This window comes from Rattus norvegicus, chromosome 1 (assembly GCF_021556685.1).
Source record: "Rattus norvegicus strain SHRSP/BbbUtx chromosome 1, alternate assembly SHRSP_T2T, whole genome shotgun sequence".
In the NCBI taxonomy this organism is placed as follows: domain Eukaryota; kingdom Metazoa; phylum Chordata; class Mammalia; order Rodentia; family Muridae; genus Rattus; species Rattus norvegicus.
Window position 1 is genome coordinate 44,765,646 of NC_141534.1, and position 10,806 is coordinate 44,776,451.

The following is a 10,806-nucleotide window of genomic DNA, read 5'->3' on the forward strand; positions in this document are numbered from 1 at the left end:
GGAAGAAAGGTCATCTTGCTACTACCCACAAACATCCCAAAGCCTCTCCCATTGCACCTCCCCGGGTCTCTTTTATTTTGTCTCTGTAATATTTAGAGAGTGCCCATCCCCGTCGGTATCTCTAGGATGGCTTCGCCAATTGCCCGTGTGTCATTAATGCAACTGGCATTAACGAGACTGTCATCCACATAAGAAGAGTCCTATCTGATAGAGCCATTTCCAATGCTGTGCTGAATCTGAGAATTTATCTACGTAACGGGTTCACTTTATTCCCTTTGAGATGTGAGACAGGGATAAAGGCGAAGCTGATGCCTCTCCCTGGAGATTGATTTTTCTAAGCTTGCCGCTCAACTCAGTCGATGTGATTATCGCTCCTGTCACACAGAGCAAACGACTGCTGGGTAAGAAAGATGTTCTAGTGCTGCCAGAGAACTTCATATAAATAAGGGACATAATCACATCCTCACCATTTGGGAAATGTTTCCGTCCATTTACGCCAATGGACCAGTCATCAAATTATAGAATTGCATCAAACTATTATTTTACTAAAGATCTCTTATGCTTATCTGCCTTGACTTTTCAAGTATGTAGGAAGTCCTGGAAGTGGAGTATTATATTATGTTTGTTTGTTTAATGAACTGCAAAAGAAAACTGGGCTTTAGGTTACATAAAAATATTTTAATATTAAATTCTTCTGACTAAACTATTATTTTGTCTTTCCCTATGAGAAGAACTGTATAACTGCAGACAGGAGACAAAGGACAGTTTTATTTTCTCATTCTTTACAGCTCCGTGATTCCATAGGCAGCTAGTGCATCAGGGAAGGGGCTTAAATACGTTTGAAATGACCTCATTTGTGGAGATATTATCAATGGAATGAAGGAGTCCTGACATATGAGACTAGCTAGAATATGTTATCAACCAAGTAATATCACAGAATTCTGGGTATTTTGTTGTTGTGGCCAGTGGTTTGTTTGTTTGATGTCTTTAAGTTCAGAAGCATCAGAGAAAAATACTTCCTTGTAAGCCAAGAGGATCTTCAAATAGAACACACCATTTTCCTTTGAGAACAACTTCGTCCACACAATGTTGTTAGCTCAGCAGCCTCCTGGAAGGAAATCAACACAATATGGTTTGTTTTCAAATTCAAAGCATATGTGTAGTTCACACATGTACAAAATTTTAAGAACACCAAAAGCAGCATAATAGTTTTGAATGGTTCTTTTTATGTTTCAGTCAGTTTGTTGTCAAAGAAAAGGCAGTGGGACAACGTTACGATGTGTCACACCACAGGAACCTAAATTTGTCTTCCTTCAGAAGGATAGAGGATATCCAGTCTGCATCTTGTTACTCTGTATATGTGATCTCTGATGGCAGATACTCCCACAAATGATAATTCACCTTGAAGGAGACAATTAAAGGGGAAGAGTATTTACACTCACTTTTTACAAAGTAAATCACCAAAGATCATTCTGTCTCAAGAGCGCATGCATGTAGTTTCTTTTCTTTAGTGGCAATTAGCTATTTTCTCTCTGTAAATGTTCTGCATAAAATTGTCAGCATCCATGGTTTTCTGCTCTGCTGTCCCAGGAGCTTTGGGAATGACATTTTTAGTCATGGAAGAGTTACATTCAAACCTACACAAGATCTACTGGGTCTAATTTCTTTTAATTTGAAAAAATATTTTCAGTGTTCATACCATTTGATTCTCTCCTGTCCTAGAGCATATTTTAGTCTTACAAGTGATGTTCCCTGAATGCAAAGAGCAAACACCAGGAGTAAGGCAGGGGACCTGAGTTCACTCCTTTGCTGTTCTATATAACTAGGTAAAGTGGTTGTTTAGCTTTTCTGCAGCCTGTCTGTAAGCTCAGTGAGATGCACAAAATCTGATTATTAAGATGATTTTAAACTCTAAGTTTATGCTGCTCTGATTACGAATGCCTCAACTGTTGTTATTTAAAGGCCCTGAAATATACTACACATTTCAGAAATCAAGACAAGCACAGTTCACTCCCTTTCAAACAGTGTGACATAATGGGATCCTTTGAACACACCTGGAGAATTGTAACAGATGATTTCTCAATTGGAAACATAGCCTCAGCTACAATTACAAACTGACTTTTGGGGTCTTAAACTTGATATTTAGATATTTTATAGCTATAACAAATGGATCGAGTTCAACAGGAATCAATAGTACAAATGGGAAATATGGAACTAACATTTGGGTTTTGCAGTAACTATGGCAGTCAGGAAGAAAGAGTAGCTGACCAGGCTTCAATGAATTTATTACATTCATCATGTGCTTTAGACATATCCCATCTTACTCAAAGTCTTTTCTCTAATGCAAGTATAATGTAAAATTTATTCAAAGGCTGGATTAGCATTTCCTAATTTCCTCATATCTAAAAATTAAATATATATAGTAAGAGCATATGAACTATTTTCCTGAAGAAATTGCTAAGTATAACCAGTGGTACATAATACTATCATTTTTTTTGGATTTCAGTGGCTATTACACAAAGTACTATAGACTAAGTAAATGGCTCAAACAATAGAAATTTATTTTCTTATAATTTTGGAGGCTAGACACCCTAACCAAGGAGTCATGAAGTTGGTTCCTTCCAAGAGTTGTAAGTATTCGGTCTGTGTAGACCTTGTCGTGTCTTCACAGTATCGTTTCTTTCTGTATGCTTTATGTATAAAAATTAAGGATATTAAACATTAGATTAAGCTCTGCTCTCATGACTCCATTCAACCTCTCCCTAAATATCTTCAATACAGTTGCTTTCTGAATCTTTTAAAGTAGAATGTCAACATCTGAACTCTAGGGGACATGCAAAAGAGGCCATCTCTCTGTCCATCATATATAAATAAAGTTGTGATCAAGGAACTCTGCATAAGTGGACTTTTTAACATTTACAGTGTCATAGTAGAATCCTCAACCAGAACGTGGCAAAGCTACAAAGTTAAAGGGCAACTCTTATTGCCATGACATAACCATATTATTAAAATTTTTATGTAAAATACTTTTATATGAATAAATACATTTTAGGAATACAGAAAACTCTTCTCTTTTCATTTGTTTGAAAGTATAATGGGTTACAAGTGTAATTAAAATTGGAAACAGTTGAATAGGACTTCGGGAAACATTCTCAGACCCTTTACAAACTGGGAAAAACTGAGATATTTAAAAAGATATTTCAACAGAATGGAAAAGCATGAATTCAAGGGTACTGTGCTAGAATTACAATATTAGGACATATGCATGTAACATCCCTGCCAGGGGATACCTGCAGGCAGCAGATGACTGTCCAGTGCTATGAACATCAAACACATTGTGTTTTGTCACAATAGGTAGATTTATGTCTCAGGCTGAGTCTGATTGGATGCATTTGATGGCTATAAGATGTGTAAACCTTGTGCCTTCATATGAGGTTGCTTCTAGCTTCAAAGTTTCTGATATTTGAAACAGAATGTCTTCTCTGCAGCTTGGAACAAAGCATTTGAACACACATACCTTAGTTGGTGAGAGAGTTGGCTTTCACAACTACATTATTCACATGTGACTCATTTTCTCTATAGCATATAGACCCATCTTTTGAGTTATTCCTGGCTGAAGCAGAATAATGACTATTCTCTACTATCCTAAGTACTGACCAGGCCCAACCCCACTTAGCATCAGAGACCAGAGGAGATCAGGGTGGTCCGTCCATAAATCACAGTGACTATTTTCATAGATGTAGTCAAATAGATGCTGAAACAGTTTAAGGAAGGAATGAGTTCTTTTGGCTCATGATTTGGAAGGGATGCAGTCCCTCATAGTGGAGAAGGTGCATTGAGGAGTGTGCTGGGGATGACTCAATGCTCTGACAGAGCAGCATGGCTTGCTCACATCTCAGTAGACTAGGAAGCAAGGGATTTGCTGGATCCAGGCTGTAGCCTATAAACTCCAAAGTTATGTCCTTATGTTTTCTGGACAATCCTTTCAGTAGAAGGTTCCACAACCTCCTAAAATAACACCACCATATGGAAACCGACTATTTAAACATGTGAGCTCATGGAGGGTATTTGATCTCCACACTATAACATATGGTTTGACTGTCCTCTCAAAGGCTGTCATGTCTGCAATATGCTTGACTTCCAACTCTACCATCTATGGGGAACCTGTGTGGTTGTATGTTCTTCATTAACCAGGATAAGGACATTTGCTTCTATCCATTTCATGGAGTAGGTATTGAGCTATGGCAGGTCACTCTGTGTCTCAGACTGTGACTGTAGGGTGTTCTCCTATTCAGTTCAACAATAGGAATTTAATTCACCGATCAGTGTTGAAAAGTCTCGTGTTCTAAGAAATGAATTACCCTTTGCATTCTTGGATGTTAGTATTTCATTAAGAACGTTGTGCAGCTTTCTTCTCCTATATGGTTTCAGAGCACACGAGACTTATAATGAATCGAAACTCTTGGGAGTGAAGTTAGAGTTAAATAGCAGTTTTTCCTTTTGCTTTTGAGTAGAATTCTCTTATACTATCCAGGCCTACTGTTCTGAGTTTCTGTAGGTTTTGAGTTATTGATTTGATTTCTCTAGGAGTCACGTGACTGGTTATGTGTCTATTTCTCTTCAATTTAGCCTGTTAGGTTGTTTTCGTTCTAGGAATTGGTTCCTGTCACTGAACTTATCCAACTCATGAGCAATAAAAGCTGCTCCGAGTATTACTTAGTTCTCTTTTAATGTTCAGAGTGCCAGTCTCACAACATAGCACTGCTCAAGTCTTCTGTTCTCTTTCCTCATTCGGTGACGGCTGACTCCATGTCTTTAGCCTTGTGCATAGTAATATAACATAGGTGAGTACAGGTGTCTCTTTCATATACTGATTTCATTTGATTTATGAAAATTGTCCTATACTTAGGTAACCATCTCATGAGAATTACATGGTTGTTTGTTTGGGGAAGCTCCAGACTATTCTCCATAATGGCTGCCAATTCAAGCTATCAGCAGTGAGCCCATTCTTCCACATCCTCAGCCTTTGCTGCTGTGATTGTCTATCATTTTGGTGCTAGCCACTCTACCTGTGGTGAGGAGAGAGCCAGCCCATCATTGGTTTGACTCATGTGTCCCTGGTGCTTGCTGTGTCTTTTCTATTCAGCATAAAGTTGACAGATTGACGGCATTTGAGGAAATCCTTCATTTCAGTCACTGTGTTTATTTCCATCATCTTGATTTGTCAGAGTTTCTGTCTCTGTGTACTTCAGATCTGTGCTGTTTCACGTCATCATCCTATGAAGTTTTCCCATCAATTCTCTTACTGTATTAAGGATATCTGTTTTCAAATTGCCTGCCTAAATAATTCTAACATGGGTGGTTTCTGTGACTTTGATACTTCTGTTTCCCTTGCTGGTTTTATTTGAAAAGAAGGAATATTTATTCATTAAATGAAATTGAGATGAACAGCCTATATGAGACTCCCACTGCATGCCGCACCGAGAAGGCAGGTGAGAAAAAAGATCGCTTGGTGTGAAGAGTTACGTTAACAGCTGATCTGACTCTGCTGTTGCTATAGCTTCCGGTACCAGAAGCTTCAGTTTGTCTGTGTTCCTGATTTGATTTCTCTTTATTCATTCTGGCCCTTCGTCCACCATTTGTTGAAGGGAACCTGTGTCTACAGTTCTTTCTCTACAATCTCCTGATTATTTAGGAGAGTAGAACTGTCCATTAATATTGTAATTGTGTCTCAGCATTGGAGCAGGTCCACATTGTAAGTTGTAGCCCTGATGACCTGCTGTCACATGTTTCTCCTTGGCTTTGTCCCCTCAGCAAGGGAGGAGGAACCTATATTCCTTTAGTTGGACCAGTTTTTGTACTACTGAGAAAGGCAGGCTTTTCTCAACTGCAGGGGTTATGAGCAAGTGTAAAAAGAGTTTCTGATTGTTTTACTGTTGCTGTTTGTTTGTTTGTTTTTATTTTATTTTTCCTCTTCCACTGTCAGGGTCAGGAGAGTTTATTAGGGAATTCTCATCATAAAAATCTGGGCTTGTGGTGGGTGTTGGTAATAAAGCAACCAAAATTGTCAGTGGTCTCATAAAAATTCTCTTCTGGAAACTTTCTGCTCTCAGGCCTGTCCTCGCTAAGCCCGACACCGTGCTTACACATTCCTTTCAGTTTACAGCTCTCGAATTCTGCATCAGGGCGGGATGCTTGCTACTGTATGTGTCTGCCAACACCTGCTTCGTCTGATTTATGAGTCTGGATGGACCTAGCTTTTCCTGTAGTCTCAACACAAATCATTGATTTTTAGGTTTTATTTGATGTAAAAATAGATGCGATAACTTAAAAGCTCTTCTTGTAGCAGAGATGAAACCGAATAATTGCTGTCTTTGTGAACTTTGGAGATTTTTCAACTTTCAAATTAATCTTTACCAACGAATCAACTTTTTGTTATTGAAATAATATATAACCGGACCTTCAACAATACAAGATGTAACTCTCAAGTACATTATTGGGAGTGGAAGTTACTATCATCAGAAAATAGTCTTTCTCAAGAGGTACAGGCAGACTTTGTAAAATCTGTGGGATGTCACACAATATGATGAAGTTTCTTATAACAGCCTCACATGTTTTCAAAGAGAAAATGTATTGCAAGAGGCTCACATACATTAGTGCCATGAAGCATACTCACTTTCAACCACAGGTTCTGTATTAAACCATACATTATATGATTGAGGCCACATAAGGGAAGTGGTTTTGCATACTGCATAGTCAGATTGATAACCTTTTTCTAAGAAGAAGTGCATATAAAACTAACATCAAAATGAGACTAGAAAAACAAATATTTCAAATTTGCTATAATATAACTTCATTTGTTGTTTTTCAATAGTTTTTCTCCACTATTTTCAGAAACACACACACACACACACACACACACACCAATTATAAAATTATTTCCTTCTTTCCTCACATATTATTATAGCAAAGTTTGTCCAGGTACTATTGCAATATATGTACACATGAATTGGTATCCAAAACGTTTTCTCATTTATGGATATATCTAACATTTTTCTGTGTTTGGGTATCATTTATTAGTATATTTCAATTCCAACTTTGAGACTCATTGAGTCAAAGAATATCAGAAATGATTTTAGAAATGACAGCAATAATTTTTCTTCTGCACTGTGTACTATCAGAGGAAATGAGTTATTGTGTGTTTTCCATAAGCTATGTGGAATGCTAATTGCCTAATGTCTGCTGTAATTTGGATTTTTTTCTCATTCAGAGGTTCACACACTACAAGCTTGATCCTCAATGTGGGAATGCTGAGCACTGGTGACATTTAAAGAATTGGGGCCTCATAGAAGGTGATGAGGCCATTTGTGTCACCACAAGAGAGTAGGTTGTTTAGACAGACCCCGTTTTTTCGGTTCCTCACTCACACACGCTTCTTGGTGCCATCAACACATTGTTGATTCTGTAAGCAAGTCAAATCTAAGATTTAAGGTGAACGTAACCTCAATTCAGATTGTCAAGAGAGACTAGGGAGACAAGGAGTCTACTGTTGTGTTTTATAAAGATTAGGAGAGAAGGAATATGTTTGGTGGATGTGAAGTCAGGTGTGGGGGTGGGGGTGCCTCTATGGGCCCATGCTGAGGCATCCCTTCCCCCAGGGTACCAGCCACAGGACATATTATAGAATAGAATATACTGTTCTATAGAATAGAGGGCATGGGGAAGGAAGTTGAGGGAGTAGAGACAGAGAAAGGCAGAGAGAGAGAGAGAGAGAAGAGGAGTAGAGGCCAGCCAGTCATAAGCATGTGAAGAGAGGGGAAAAAGAATGGGGAGAGAGGCAGAGCAGGAGCAAGAGGACAGAGCAAATACAAGAGAGCAAGAGAGAGAGGAAGGGGCAAGCAGTCCCTTTTATAATGAGTTGGGCATACCTTGCTGTTGCCAGGTAACTGTGGGGAGGAGGAGCCTAGACTAAATACCAGCATCCACAGTTGCAAGAGAGGAGCTCTTGCAGAGATTCTTCCAGAATCCCACCAAAATCATGACGGGAAGGCCTCTGCTCTCCACTCCAATAAGGGAGAATCACTAACAGGGTGCAACATTCATCTAGGGTAGCGTTGGGTAGTTTGAAAAGTCCGCTCAGGAGACAGCCAGGCTGGCAGCAGCTAGCTTAGCTCTTGGGGGTTGGAGGGGGAGTTGTCTGTCTTCCAGGACTCTATTCTCACAATGGGAGCCGGGTGCTGCACTTCTTACGTAGATCTCCCTGTGGCAGCAGGATGCTGTGCTTGCAGCTCTGTGGTTTCATGTCTGCCCTGCTGCAGTCCTCTGTGGCTTAGGGTGATTAATCCTTTCTTTCTCTCTCCTTTTTTTTTCTTCACCATATTTCTAACCACTACATAGCTATGAGCTTCTTCATGTTGAGTCTCTAATGAAAATTTGGATCTGGACCTTTGAGCAGTGCTGTAACTTATTGGTGATGGAAAACAAATGACTGTATTTTGCATCTGTGACAAGGACAATGGTCATGTGGAACAGGGAGAGAATATTATGAATCGGATGTGATTTGTCCCCTCATAATTTATGCCCTGGGTGTGTAAGATCTGGTGTGGCAGTGCTGAGGGCCTTTCAGGAGAGACCAGACTTTAACTTTATTTAACACACATTTTTTTATCAAAACTACACTATGCTTATTAAATAAACATGCACAGAACATTAGAATTGGGATAAATTCATGGACCTTTACACAACAATGTTTTGTTTCCCCGATAACATTTATATATAAGAGAGCTTGCCAGAAAATTAATAAATGCTACAATTGCTAATCAGAAGAATTATGACTTAAATTTTCCAGGAAGCAAAAAATTTATCTTTACAACTCATTGACCAATGACAATTCCGTTCATTTTTGCTCAGAGTAAATAATGTATAACAATGAACTGAAAGTCATACCTTGGTGTTTGTCTATGCTCTAATTGGAAAATACTTGAATTGAGTGCTTATATCAGCAAGATATTTTCATGTGTACAATAGCCAGCAACTTTCTAAGTAATTCCTACTAGAAACAGTGTCTTATCATGAGATGATTTCTTTATAAGGCAAAGAAGACGGAGATCTCAAAGATCAGTGGTCATGGAGGGAAAAGTAAGGAACTGAGATAGAAGCAGAAAAGATTCTTTGAAAAATGGTCCAAGGGATCCCAGAAAAAATTAAAGGAGAAGAACAAAGGTTGAAGATAAAAAGATGGCTCAGTATTTAAGAGAACTGGATGTTCTTCCAGAGGATCCAGGTTCAATTCCCAGCACCCACACAACAGCTGACAGTTATGCCATTCCAGGGGATCTGGTGTCCAGTTTTGTTCCTCAGGCATTCTGTTCATATGGTCCACAGACAAATCTGCAGGCCAAACACCCATATGCATAAAATAAAAATATAAACGCCCAAAGAGAGAGAGTAAGTGCTATTTTGTATAATGTACATATGAATTTTTGTATGAAATAAATACATTTTATTGATATTTATGTCTACCATGTTATAAATGTGTTCATACACCTTATCTTTGTTATATTTATGTAAACATGAATTGAAATAAATATTTTATTTTCAGATTCTCCTCCCTAAATAACTTATGTTTTGAGTTATATTGTGATATCCTTTGATAACTACATTTGGGTGTAATTTAGACAGGGATGATTGGCATGAAAATTTGAATTATCAAGTATGGCTTTAGTATTTATGAGAATTTAACTGACAAGTGTGGCTTCAAAAATTCAGTAGACCTATTCACACTGTTGGCAAAATATAAGGTGCTTAGAATGAGTCTCTGAAAACATAAAAGTCGTTTCTGAGCTTGCAGCTGAAATCCAGGTTCAGGCTGAACCTTTGCCTTAGAAGTATTTGTATCCAAACCAGATTCTCAGTAGCGAGCAACTTTATCTGACAAGGTGGCGCGGTCGTCTTGCAGGATCATCAAGGAAACCCAGCATTTGCTAGCAGAACTAGTTCCTGGCATCAAAGCAGAACCAGAGGAAAGTAATGCCCTTTATTTTCATGTGGTCATTCCTGGCCCCCACGATTCCCCCTTTGAGGGGGGACTTTTAAAACTGAACTATTCCTTCCAGAAGAATGCCCAGTGAAAGCACCTAAAGTATGTTTCATAACCCAAATTTATCATCCTAATGTAGACAAGCTGGGAAAAATGTTTAGATATTTTAAAAGATAAGTAGTCCCCAGCACTGCAGACCCCAACAGTTTTGCTACCAATCCAGCCTTTGCTAAATGCTCCTAATCCAGATGAAACATTAGCAAATGGTGTAGCCGAGCAGTAGAAGAGCAACAAAGCCCGAGCAGAAACAGTGAGAGCATGGACTAGGCTCTATGCCAGGAATAATAGTTAAGTCAATCAGATGATCAAGTGTGCATCACTTCTGCTTTGCCAAGACGTCTTCCTCTTTTTTAGTTTGTTTGTTTGCTTTTCACGGACACAGTCTTACAAACATTACAGAATAAAAACCCAGACATCTTTATCTTTGGTGATCACATGTGCATTAGCAAATCTGTCTTGTCCTGATTCACTGTTTGTAAAACATGAGCAGAGGCTAGAAGCATCACCCGAGTTGCAGAGAGATGTTGAGGAGCAGGGACTCTCTGCTTTGACTCCTTTCCCCATCATGGTCTAAGTACACGCACTGTGAATGAAGGTAGTTGTCAGGATTAACTGTCAGGGGTATGGGTGTTTTTATTTTATTTTTTAGGGGTAAAATAGTTTTATTTTACTTTTATGACCTCCTTTCCCCTCTTAAGGGATCTAAT

The 10,806-nt window shown here is 38.7% G+C and overlaps 1 pseudogene; it reads left to right on the forward strand.

The window, feature by feature from the left end:
• The window catches only part of LOC148006935 (ubiquitin-conjugating enzyme E2 N pseudogene), a 46,968-nt pseudogene extending 36,577 nt beyond the window's left edge, over positions 1-10,391 (forward strand).
• The last annotated feature ends 415 nt before the right edge of the window (positions 10,392-10,806 follow it).